The following is a 14,014-nucleotide window of genomic DNA, read 5'->3' on the forward strand; positions in this document are numbered from 1 at the left end:
GATCAGAAAGATAGTTCGTCTGGTTGGGTTTCTGGCTTGCTGTATGCACAACCCAGGCTCTAACCCTGGCATCACATGGGAGGTGCTACAGTATTGGAAGAAACTTCAGTGCTATGATCTGTCTCTCTCTCTCTCTCTTTCCCTTTCCCTTCCCCTCTCCCTCTCCCTCTCTGTCTGTCTGTCTCTCAATGTACATATCTGAACTAAAGAGAACTAGAAGCAATGAAATCATATATGTACAAGATCCCAGCTCTACCAAAAGTACACACATATGTATATACATACGTAACTAGTGTGCAAACCCAGCATATACTTAACATTAGGGGGTAGATAGCATAATGGTTATGCAAACAGACTCTCATGCCTGAGGCTCCAAGGTCTCATGTTCAATCCCCTGGACCACCATAAGTCAGAGCTGAGCAGTGCTCTGGTAAAAAATTTAAAAAGACTTAACATTTTATTTGCCATAAGTACATGTTTTCAACTCTGTGGATTAATGTGATTCTCTCTGTATTGTGTTAGTAAGCCCAAATTCATCAGTCTAACACTTATTCAACTTCATCTCTTCTTACCTTTTCTCACTTCCCTGTTCCCTTAAAGCTATGTCAGTCAGCAGCCCTCAAATAGTTTCTTTTCAGGGCCCTTACAGCCTCATAAATGTTGATGAGGACTGAAACTTAAAAAAAAAACTTTTGGTTATGTGAGTTATACATTTTTGGTATTAGAAGTTAAAACTGAGGGTGGGAGTGGTCCAGGAGGTGGCACAGTGGATAAAGCACTGGATTCTCAACCATGAGGTCCCAAGTTCGATCCCTGGCAGCACATGTACCAGAGTGATGGCTGGTTCTTTCTCTCCTCCTGTCTTTCTCATAAATAAATAAATAAATAAATAAATAAATAAATAATTTTTTAAAAAAAACTGAGGGTGGGGGTAGACAGCATAATAGTTATGCAAAGAGACTCTCATGCCTAAGGCTCCAAAGTTCCAGGTTCAATATCCCACACCACCATTAACCAGAGCTGAGCAGTGTTCTAGTCAAAACAGAAAAAAAAAGTTTAAAATGAGAAATTTTTAATTAGACTATTTAGTTATTCATTTAAAGTCAGAGTCAACCCATTGCATTTGCATGTTAGAACAAACATGATATTTTTTAGTTAAAAAATAATGTGTGCTCAGCAAAGCTTCCAATAGAGGGTATGGAATATACTCTGATAGTAGGAATTGTAAGGAATTGTATTCCTCTTATCTTATGGTCATGTCAATCATTATTAAATCAATAAATAAATATTTAAAGAAGAAATTAAAAAAGAGAATGTGTTCTCAGGTTCAGGAAGATAGCACAGCAGTTCTGCAGAGAATTTGCATTCAAGAGGTCTCAGGTTCAATCCCCAGCACTGAGCATTGCTCTGACCAAAAAGAAAAAGAAAAAAAGAAGAAAAGCACAATAATTTATTCTCCAAAAGAAAATTTTATAAAAGGAGCTACGTTCTACATTGTTTTGGAAATTTCTTTGATATCTTAATGGAATACAGTTGGATTTTCATATCTGCTTCTGGATTCAAATTATTTGTCATGCATTTTCATTGTTTGCTTTTAATAAACATAATCTGGCTTCACAAAGACTTGGAAAAGGGAGCATCGCGTCTCTCCCGGATCAACTAGGAAAACCAAAGGAGACCACCTAGGACCGAAACAAGACAGGACTAGAATGACCACAGGAACCCAGTAAATCACCTGTGGCTGGTGACAGAGAGGAGAGAGGAGCCTAAGGAGAGACTAAGTGACTGCTAACAGTTCAGCAGTTTATCAGTTGAGACACCACTTCCAGTCTGCTCCACCAACAAGGGGACAGTTGAAGGGAGGAGAGGACTCCCCAGAGACTCACCAAGTGCAACTCTGAGTCTCCATTGCTACTACCCTCAAAATCTGGAGCAGCGACAGGGAGGGACACCAGGGGACAGAGATATAACCAGGAAACTCAGGAGAAGACCTATACCTCAGTGGCATAGCTGAGGGGCTATGAATGTCTCTTTGCATAACTACTGGATTATCTCTGCCACACCCTGCTTTATCTCTTGGTCAGGAGTCAGTGATTAAGCTAAGAAGACAATTGATAGTTTTAAAGCCCTTAGGCTCCCATAGCCTACAGGGAAGAAAAAAAAAACAGGCTTTTAAACCACTGACCTCCAACTCAGGGATTAAAATACTATTGAAACAACTGTTAACTTCCACCACTGTGAATCCTTTAATTAACTTACTTAGACACAAGTCAATCCAGGCAATAGTGATCAGTAATTTGAAAAGTACTGATAAAGGGACCTCATAACATAATATATAAAATGGTTAAAACAACAAGGAGAAATATTGGAGAATCGAACCAGGACAAGAGTCCAGCTAAAAGTCCTCCAGAGGGTGAAGCACAAAATAATGAGTTCAATATCCAAATATTAGCTAAGGAAATAATAACAGGAGTGAGTAAAGAATTTGAAAAAATTGTAATCAGAAATACAGGAACAACAAATGAGACAATGGTAGAAAATACTAATTATCTCATGGCTATTAGAGAGCTGAACGTGGAAATTGCTGAGCTAAGAACTCAACTAGTTGAACAAGCTAAAACAGTATCAGAGCAGGGCAACAAAATAGATGAACTCCAGAAAACAGTAGAGGGCAGAGAGAATAGAATCAATGAGGCTGAAGACAGAATTAGCAAGATTGAGGATGAATTAGAGACAACTAAAAAGGAAGTGAGAGATGTCAAAAAGAGATTAAGAGATGCTGAAAACAACAACAGAGTCCTATGGGATGACTTCAAAAGAAACAATATACACATTATTGGCATACCAGAGGAAGAGAGAGAAGGAGAGGAAGAAAGCATTTTCCAGGCCATAATAGTGTAAAACTTCTCTAGTCTAGACAACATCAAAGACATAAAGATTCACAAAGCCCAGAGGGTCACAAACAGAATTAACCCAGACCTAAAGACACCAAGACACATCATACTTAGAATGGAAAGGAATAAGGATAAAGAAAGGATCCTGAAGGATGCAAGAGAAAAACAAAGAGTCACCTACAAAGGAAAACCCATAAGATTAGCAGCAGACTTCTCCATACAAACACTACAGGCCAGAAGAGAATGGCAAGATATCTATCGAGTGCTCAATGAGAAAGGCTTTCAGCCAAGAATACTATATCCTGCTAGACTGTCATTCAGACTAGATGGACGCATCAAAACCTTCTCAGACAAGCAACAGTTGAAGGAATCAACTATCACCAAGCCTGCCCTGAAAGAAGTTCTGAAAGGTCTCCTATAAACAACCAGACCACCACAAATAGGACATATATCAAAACAGTCTAAAACTCTACAAGAATGGCATTAAAATATCTTCAATCTTTGATATCAATAAATGTCAATGGCCTGAATTCACCTATTAAAAGACACAGAGTAGGAAGATGGATCAGAAAACACAACCCAACAATATGCTGTCTACAGGAAACCCACCTAACTCAACAAGACAAACACAGACTTAAAGTGAAAGGATGGAAAACAATCATACAAGCCAATGGCCCACAAAAAAAGGGCAGGAACAGCTATTCTCATATCTGTCATGATAGACTTTAAAATAGATAAGATTAAAAAAGATAGGAATGGACACTACTTAATGCTCAGAGGATCAGTCAATCAAGAGTACTTAACAATTATTAACATCTATGCACCCAATGAGAAGCCATCTAAATACATCAAACTTCTACTGAAAGAGCTACAGCAATATGTTAACAGTAACACAATCATAGTAGGGGACTTCAACACCCCACTCTCTCAACTTGACAGATCATCCAGGCAGAAAATCAGTAAAGACATAAGGGAACTAAATGAAGAGATAGATAAACTAGAACTTTTGGACTTTTTCAGAGTCATTCATCCCCAAAAAACTGGAATACACATTTTACACAAATTCACATGGGTCATTCTCAAAGATAGACCATATGTTAGGCCACAAAGACAGCATCAGCCAATTCAAGAGCATTGAAATCATCCCAAGCATCTTCTCAGACCATAGTGGAATTAAACTAGCACTTAACAGTCAACAAAAGATTAGTAACAGTCCCAAAATGTGGAAGCTCAACAGTACACTTCTTAACAACTTCTGGGTCAAAGAGGAAATCAAGGAAGAAATCAAAATGTTTTGAGACTTCAATGAAAATGAAGACACAAGCTATCAAAATATTTGGGACACAGCTAAAGCAGTACTAAGAGGGAAGTTCATAGCTATACAAGCACACATTAGGAAACAAGAAAAAGCACAAATAAACAGCCTGATTGCACATCTTAAAGACCTAAAAGAAGAAGAACAAAGGAACCCTAAAGCAACCAGAAGGACAGAAATCACTAAAGTTAGGGCAAAAATAAATAACATTGAGAATAGGAAAACCATACAAAAGATCAACAAAAGTAAATGTTGGTTCTTCGAAAGGGTAAACAAAATCGACAAACCTTTAGCCAGATTCAAAACAAAAAAGGGAGAATACCCAAATAAATTGGATAGTAAATGAAAGAGGAGATATCACAACAGGCACCGCAGAAATTCAACATATCATGCGAGGCTTCTATGAACAACTATATGCCACCAAACTAGAGAACCTGGAAGAAACAGATGATTTCCTAGATACCTACCAACTTCCAAAACTAAGTAAAGAGGAAGTGAATAACATGAACAGGCCCATCACAGCTAATGAAATTGAAACAGTTATCAAAAATCTCCCCAAAAATAAAAGTCCTAGACCAGATGGTTTTATAAATGAATTCTACAAAACCTTCAAAGAAGAACTAATACCTCTACTTTTGAAAGTCTTCCAGAATATTGAAGACACTGGAATACTCCCTGCCAGCTTTTATGAAGCCAACATCACCCTGATACCAAAAGCAGACAGGGACACAACAAAAAAAGAAAACTACAGACCAATATCTCTGATGAACACAGATTCGAAAATATTGAACAAAATTCTAGCCAACTGGATACAGCAGTATATCAAAAAGATTGTTCATCATGACCAAGTGGGATTTATCCCAGGCATGTGAGGTTGATTTAATATACGTAAATCAATCAATGTGATCCACCACATCAACAAAAGCAAGACCAAAAACCACATGGTCATATCAATATATGCAGAGAAAGCCTTTGACAAAATCCAGCATCCCTTTATGATCAAAACACTACAAAAAATGGGAATAGATGGGAAATTCCTGAAGATAGTGGAGTCTATATATAGCAAACCTACAACCAACATCATACTCAATGGTGAAAAACTGGAAACATTTCCACTCAGATCAGGTACTAGACAGGGCTGCCCACTATCACCATTACTATTCAACATAGTGTTGGAAGTTCTTGCCATAGCAATCAGGCAGGAGCAAGGAATTAAAGGGATACAGATTGGAAGAGAAGAAGTCAAACTCTCCTTATTTGCCGATGACATGATAGTATACATGGAAAAACCTAAGGAATCCAGCAAGAAGTTTTTGGAAATCATCAGGCAATACAGTAAGGTGTTAGGCTATAAAATTAACATTCAAAATTTAGTGGCATTCCTCTATGCAAACAGTAAGTTAGAAGAAATTGAAATCCAGAAATCAATTCCTTTTACTATAGCAACAAAAACAATAAAATAGGAGTAAACCTGACCAAAGAAGTGAAAGACTTGTATACTGAAAATTATGAGTCACTACTCAAAGAAATTGAAAAAGACACAAAGAAGTGGAAAGATATTCCATGTTCATGGGTTGGTGAATTAACATCATCAAAATGAATATATTACCCAGCGCCACCTACAAATTTAATGCTATCCCCATCAAGATCCCAACCACATTTTTAGGAGAATAGAACAAATGCTACAAATGTTTATCTGGAACCAGAAAAGACCTAGATTTGCCAAAACAATCTTGAGAAAAAAGAACAGAACTGGAGGCATCACACTCCCTGATCTCAAACTGTATTATAGGGCCATTGTCATCAAAACTGCTTGGTACTGGAACATGAATAGACACACTGACCAGTGGAATAGAATTGAGAGCCCAGAAATGAGGCCCCACACATATGGACATCTAATCTTTGACAAAGGTGCCCAGACTATTAAATGGGGAAAGCAGAGTCTCTTCAACAAATGGTGTTGGAAACAATGGGTTGAAAGTTGCAGAAGAATGAAACTGAATCACTGTATTTCACCAAACACAAAAGTAAATCGCAAGTGGGTCAAGGACTTGGATGTTAGACCAGAAACTATCAGATACTTAGAGGAAAATATTGGCAGAACTCTTTTCCGCATAAATTTTAAAGACATTTTCAATGAATCGAATCTAATTACAAAGAAGACTAAGGCAAGTATAAAGCTATGGGACTACATCAAACTAAAAAGCTTCTTCACAGCAAAAGAAACCACTACCCAAACCAAGAGACCCCTCACAGAATGGGAGAAGATCTTTACATGCCATACATCAGATAAGAGTTTAATAACCAACATATATAAAGAGCTTGCCAGACTCAACAAAGTAAAAGACTCTGGGGTGGGAGTGGGTGGGTGGGGAGAATACAGGTCCATGAAGGATGATAAATGACATAGTGGGGGTTGTATTGTTAAATGGGAAACTGGGGAATGTTATGCAAGTACAAACTATTGTATTTACTGTTGAATGTAAAACATTAATTCACCAATAAAGAAATAAATTTTAAAAATAAATTTTAAAAAGAAATAAATTTTAAACAAGATTTTCTAATAGTTGTGTATATTTTTTCTTCAGCACACCAAAGCTTAATAAGTAGGGTTTCCTAGTGGTTATTTGCCATGTGGACTCTGTCACCATTTATCAATGAGCTTGTTATGCTTTTCCATTAAAGGCCATTAATTAAAAAAAAAAAAAAGGTCATTAGTCACTCTTTACTTTAAATGGCTTTTATGCCCTGTATGGTTTTATAACATCTTACACTGGTCACATGGAAAATGTCAATTCATTAAGTTATGAGTAACCTCAAAATGGCACATTTTTATTAAGTAACATCAAAACATTTGTCAACTGTATCACTGATCTTATCAGAAAAGTCTATCGAGAAGCTTTCAAACTCACAGGCTGCCTATTAGTTTTTGTTGTTGTTGTTGTTATCTTTAATTGATAAAGACAGCCAGATATCCTGAGGGAAGGAGGCGATGGAGAAGAAGAGAGACAGAGAGACACCTGCAGACCTGCTTCACCACTTGTGAAGCTTTCCCCCTGCAGGTGGGGAAAGGGGACTTGAACTCAGGTCCTTGGGCATTGTAACGTGCTCTCAATCAGGTGCACCACCACCTGTCCCCTGCATATTAGTTTTCCAAGGTTCTAATTCTTGCTTAAAACTAGACTTTTGTCATTGGCAAAAATTATTGTCAGTTGTTTATCTTGAAATGGCAAGTTCACATTTTTTGAGACAATTTCTTTTTAAAAAAACCGTGTTTATTTATTGGATAGAGACAGCCAGAAATCTAGAGGGAAGGGGGTGATAGAGAGGGAGAGAGATGGAGAGATAGACACCTATAGCCCTACTTCACTACTCTCAAAGCTTTCCCCCTGCAGGTGGGGACCAGGGCCTCAAACATGGGTCCTTGCACATTGTAACATGTGAGCTCAATGAGGTGTGCCACTCCCCCCGCCCTGGCCCTGACAATCTCTGCAAACCTCCACTTCTAAGTAACTGTACTTTGTGAGTCATGAAAGTATGGTTCCACAAAGAAAATGTCTAGTTCAGCTGCCAACTCGATAATCATACCTCAAGACAACCATCACATTGCAGTATATAACAGATTTACTTAACTCTTTCCTATTTGGACAGAAATAGGTATGCTTAAAAATCCATATGTGGGCTGGGGAAGATAGCATGATGGTATGCAAAAGACTTCATGCCTGAAGTCCTGAAGTTCAAGATTCAACCCCCTGCACCACCGTAAGATAGAGCTAAAACTCTGGAGAAACAACAAGACTTCATACTATTATGAACACTTGTAAATTAAATGATAATTTTTAAAGATTTATTTTGGTGTCTAAGAGCTAGCTCACCCAATAGAGTGTACTCCTTTCCATGCACCAGGCCCCGGGGTGCGATCAGCAACACTTGGGAACAGCACAGGTAGACTCTCTCCTTTCCCACTCCCTTCATCTCTGCCTTTCTCTTTAAAATAATGGGGGAGAGACTTTTTATTTACTTAGTTTATTTATTATTATTTATTTAACCAGAGTGCTCCTCGTTTCTGGTTTACAGTGGTGCGGGAGATTAAACCTGAGACTTCAGAGACTCAGGCACGAGAGTCTTTATGCATAACCATTATGCGTCCCAATTTATTTTCATAATGAGAGAGAAAGACCAGAACATTGCCATACCATCTGCAGTGCCAGGGATCAAGCCCAGGGCCTGAGGTGCATAATGCCTGTGTTCTACATGCTGAAATGATAATTCAATTCAAGTCCACTGGTGCAACTATCCTGGGTTGGGTTGTGCCAAGGAGCCCACAGTTTCACCCAGTGTCTCTGCCACCCTCAGTAGAAAAGTCACACCATGGGCAGGGGTAGATAGCATAATGGATCTGCAAAGAGACTCTCATTCCTAAAGCTCCAGAGTCCCAGGTTCAATCCCCCACATGACCATGAGCAGTGCTCTGTTTTAAAAAAAAATGAATGAAAATACATCATGAACACATGTTACAATGTGCTTGGACCCAAGTTCAAGGCCCCAGTTCCCACCTGTGGGAGGGAGCGAAGCTTCCAGAGCAGTGCAGCAAAGCTTCAGGTGTCTTTCTCTCTCCTTTTTCATTTTCCTCTTCTTTCTCAATTTATCTGTCTCTATCCAATAAATAAATAAAATATAAAAAAAGAAAATTTGTCATGAGGAGAAAGATTTTTTTGACATTCCAATTATTTTATTGTTTTGATAGTATAAATACTATATTTCTTTAATTTTTTTTTACTTATTTAAAAAAGGAGACATTAACAAAACCATAGGATAAGAGTGGTACAACTCCACACAATTCCCACCACCAGAACTCCGTATCCCATCCCCTCTCCTGATAGCTTTCATATTCTTTTTCCCTCTGGGAGTATGGCCCCAGGGTCATTGTAGGATGCAGAAGGTGGAAGGTCTGGCTTCTGTAATTGTTTCCCCACTGAACATGGGTGTTGACAGGTTGATCTATACTCCCAGCCTGTCTCTCTCTTTCCCTAGTAGGGTGGGGCTCTGGGGAAGCAGGGCTCCAGGACACATTGGTGGGGTTGTCTGTCCAGGGAAGTCTGGTCGGCATCATGGTAGCTTCTGAAATCTGGTGGCTAAAAAGAGAGTTAACATACAAAGCCAAACAAATTGTTGAATAATCATGGACCTAAAAGCTGGAATGAAGTGTTGGGTGGTCCAAGGAGAAATATTTAATTATAGACCATGTGACAGGAAGGAGGCACGTTAGTCCATGCTGTGTTTCAAATTACACATTACAGTATCTCACTCTGAAAAGTAATGGTGTGATCTGGCTCTTACAGCTTGCGCAAAGATCAGATTTCATCCTTAACTCATACCACAGAAAGCATTAAGTGAATTGTGGCCTCCAAAGAGAATAACACCGAATTTTCCAAGGAACAAAAACACAATAGTGCCTCAAGGAGACATTCGCACAAGAAGTAAGGGCCAGCCAGCTGGACAACAGTTAGCCTTTTTTCCTTGGAATTTTTCTGTCCATGGGGCATTGCTCACTTTTTTTCTGCAGCCACACCCACCCCCTGGAATATATACTTCCTCTTCTACATCTGAGGCCCAGACAAAAGCTTCTTCCTTTGGTTTCCTTTAGTATACTTATTAAAAATATTTTAATAAGAAATTCAATTTCTAAAAAAAAATTGAAAGGAAAACAAAGAACACACAAATAGCATCAAATGGGGAGACTTCTGGAGGTGGAAAAGGTCAGAGCTCTAGGTCAGATCTCCTGGGTCTCTTTTGGAGAAAACCTAAAACTGTGTTTACTTTCCCAACCTCCATCTTGTTTCTAATGGTTCAAGCCTGACTTCAGTCCTGGGTCTTCTTCAAGACAAATGAGGGCCTGCTGGCAACACAGAAAGTCAAAAGTTGTCACACCAGCTTTTGCATGAAATGGAAAATGCTTTGTTATTGCCTTGCAAACCTGCAGTAGAGACAGGAGTTATTGCTCAAATCAACCATCCTTTCTAGAGAGCATCATGGGAGTCAAATACAAGGCGCTGGGTTGCAGGGCAGCCGGGAAGTGGTTTGTGGACTTCAAATATTTCTCCCAGACTATGGTTTCATGATGAATTTCCTCCCCAAAACTCTTATAATCAGCCTGGACTATTTGTTATTTTGAAGGGACAGGGGTGGGAAGTGGAAGGAAATTAAATTTCTGATAGTCATCCATTAATTTTCAACTTGGACTTCAGTATGACATCTCCTGACTGCTGGCAGAGTACTGACAGTTTAATTCCATCTGAAACCGACTGGTTTCACCTATATGTGGGATCTAGGGAGCTGATACACATAAACTTGCAAAACAAACAAAAAATTTTTTTAAAAGCAAACAAACTGTTTCTAAGACTTTGTGACAACTGTAGTATTCATTTTGGCAAGTGGGAGGTTGGGGACACAGAATGGTAGGGTATGAAACTATACCTCATAGAAAACACACACACACACACACAAAAGAAACTATACCCTGTAATCTTACATTCTGTGTAGGGTCCGGTAGTCCACAGAAATCACCAAGAGACCAGAGTGATGTAAAATCAAAAGACTCTTTATTAGCTGGCCCCAGGGACGAACACACTGAGCCACCAACGCAGTGGTGGCCAGAAATGCTCGACCCTCACTATAGTTTCTATTGAGATTATATAGGGCTCAGGACAAGGGGCCTACATGACAAGCATCATGTCAGCTTTATTATTTAAAAAAGCGACAGCAGAAGGGGGGGTGGGTGGGTGGGGAGAGGGGGGTTGTGACCTTTGGTTATCTTCCCTTCTGTCTGGGTTGGGGAGTTGCCTTTGTAATTATCTCTCCTCAGCAGGAAATGTTTCCTTAACTGATTCTTGTCAAACAAGTGGTTTACTGGCCTCCCCAGGGGGCCCATTTTCTCGAAATTTTACTTTTTTTTAACCCTTTTATTTCTGGAACAATGTTTTACCTTCTAACATTTCCTCCCCTTTTTCTATATTTCATAGCTAATCTTAGCTATGTTTCAGCTTCATTTTGTCTTACTCCCTGGTATTGGTGTAGCTGATGCTGTCTGAGGACCAGGAGCTGAAGGTCTCCATTCTGCCTTTGACAAATGTCACAAGCTTATTTAACAGGCAAGGCCCAAATGTGACCACCAGGAGGAGCAACACAATAGGTCCTATCAGGGAGCTGAGTAAGGAGGTTAACCATGGGGAGGAGTTAAACCAGTACTCAAACCAACTCTGCCTTTGGAGCCTCTCTCGTTTTCTCTTTTCAAGCCCTTCTTTCAGTTTCTGCTTGGAATCTCTTACCACCTCTGTGTGGTCGGCATAGAAACAGCATTCTTCTCCTAGTGCCGCACAAAGGCCTCCCTGCTGAAGGTAGAGAAGGTCTAATACTCGTCTCTTCTGTAAGACTACCTCTGACAGGGTGGTGAGAGATTGTTCAAGGCTAGAGATTGACTGTTGAATCTGCTCGAGGTCAGCATCTACTGCCTCTCTCAGGGACGCGAGATGTCTTTCCTGGGTCCCCAAGGCTGCTCCTCCTAGCACGGCTCCTGCAGCCCCCAAGAGGGTGACTACCATGACAATTACCACCCCAATGGCTCGTTTTGGTCGGAGCCACACTACAGGTTGGGACTCTTCTTCTAGGAAATCCCTGCCAGAGTCATACATAATCTTAGGTAAGATCATGACCAGTAGACAGTAATCTCCGGTGGGGTCAAGCATCTGTTTTGGGATATACCGTCTCAGTCCTAGCTGTTTGCATGTCCACCACATTACTTCTGGGGCTTTGTAATAACCCTGGTCACCCCGCTTTACTATAAAGGTGGAGCTGCTGTTACAGGGGTAGTCTACCTGCATTGTCAGTGTGCCACTGACAACACACATCCCGTTTCCCTTGATATCGAGGGGAGAGATTTTTGCTCCCAGTCTCTGGTCGTCTGGACATCCCTGTAGTGAGGAAGAGCCTCCAAGGGGAATGGATGACAAGCTAGGGCCAGGGTTTGTTAATGCTACTACCTCAGTAAAGGGGGCAGAATATCAAAGCATAACCAACATGGCTGTGTTAGTTCAGGGCGAGTCCTATTTAGGACTTGAAAAGTCCCTTTAATCAGCAGCCACAGCGGGGAGGTCAGCGAGGAAGTTAGAGGCTGATGTTCCTTGCGAAGGGAAGCAGGTGGCTCAGTCCTCTTAAGGCCAGTGTCCGAGGGATTAGTTGGCCCCTCAGACAGCTGGATACTGGGTGCAGACCAGACATATTCTTCGAGAGCCTTGAAGAATCCCCTGTCTGCTAATCTCTTAAAGTCAAATCCCCCCACAAGAGTGGGGCTGGGATGCACTGGGGTCAATCAAAGGCTGGCATCTCCTTGAAGCTAAATCTGGGGCGCTGTGTGGGGGGCAAAGGGAGACCCCACCACTGCAACTCTTCTGTCGCAGGACACTGCTGGTCAGGGTCACAAAATACCTCATTCCCAGTTGGCAATACCATCCAGAAGAAGGCCCCCAGGAGCACACAGTTTTTCAGCCTCATGTTTTCTTCTTTAGGCGGACATGTAATGGTTTCTCAGGGTCCTGCTCCACCGTCCAGCCAGGAACGTGCTCTGGACTAGCCCTTTTAGCGTGGATGTAGTGAATCCAGGGAGTTAGTCCATCAACCTTTAAAGCAGTGGGGGTAACAAAAATAACTTGATATGGGCCTTTCCATTTGGGCTCCAACATTCTCACTTGGTTGCACTTTACCCAGACCCAATCTCCTGGATTGAGCTTATGTCCCAAACCAACCGAGCCCCATGTTTCCTTTTCTTTATCATATATTTACTTGACCATTTTCCAAATGCTTGCATGTACCATTGCCAGGGTTTTTAGGGCCCTGGCCAAATCTTCTCCCTCAGTGTTTACAACTTTAGGATGTAGTGGCATTATGGGAGGAGACCTCCCATACAGTATTTCATAGGGAGTGTACCCGCCAGTATAGGGAGTACTCCTGACCCGAGACAGAGCAAAGGGAAGGAGGGTCACCCAGTCTCCACCAGTCTCTATTGCCAATTTGGATAGGGTCTCCTTAATTGTTCTATTCATTCTTTCTACCTGTCCTGAGCTTTGGGGATTATATGCACAATGTAATTTCCAATCGATCCCCAACTGTTTTGCTAAATCTCTGGTTATCTGGGCCGTGAACGCTGGCCCATTGTCCGACCCTATCCTCCATGGTGTTCCATATTGGGGCACTATTTCCTCTAAAATAACTTTAACTACAGTCTTAGCAGTCTCATTTTTAGTGGGGAAAGCCTCTACCCAACCCGAAAGGTATCTATCATAACAAGGAGATATCTATAGCCATACCTGCTGGCCCTTAACTCAGTGAAGTCTACTTCCCACATCATCCCCGGTCTATCACCTCTGACTCTGGTCCCTTTTATCTTCTGAGCGCTGATTTGCTGCATTGTTTGGCAGGCCCTGCAGGTCCGGACTATCTATTCAGCTTCCTTACGGCTATCTCTGAACCTAAGGTTTGCATTCTGCAAAAGCTGGATCATTTTTTTTACTCCCAAGTGGGTGCTGCTGTGTAGCTTTTGTAGAAGGTGCTGACCCAACGTTTTTGGAAGCAATATGCTCCACAGCTCTTTGCTGTAGGTCCAAGAATTAATTTCTTCAGTTTCTCCCTGAGCCTGAATCCACTGTCGGTCTTCTTCATCATATTCTGGTTGGGGTGGTAGCTCCCTAGTCTCTGGCCCTTGGAAGAGTAGTACGCTCTTTCCTTTAGCCACTTCTCTGGCCACTCGGTC

The 14,014-nt window shown here is 40.9% G+C and overlaps 1 protein-coding gene across 1 annotated transcript in view; it reads left to right on the plus strand.

Moving 5' to 3' along the window:
• Positions 1–14,014, plus strand: part of LOC103124430 (ankyrin repeat domain-containing protein 55-like) — a 142,820-nt gene that overhangs the window by 106,229 nt on the left and 22,577 nt on the right. The gene's annotated exons all lie outside the window — the stretch shown is intronic.

The sequence above is a fragment of the Erinaceus europaeus genome, chromosome 5 (assembly GCF_950295315.1).
Source record: "Erinaceus europaeus chromosome 5, mEriEur2.1, whole genome shotgun sequence".
NCBI classification, from domain to species: Eukaryota; Metazoa; Chordata; class Mammalia; order Eulipotyphla; family Erinaceidae; genus Erinaceus; species Erinaceus europaeus.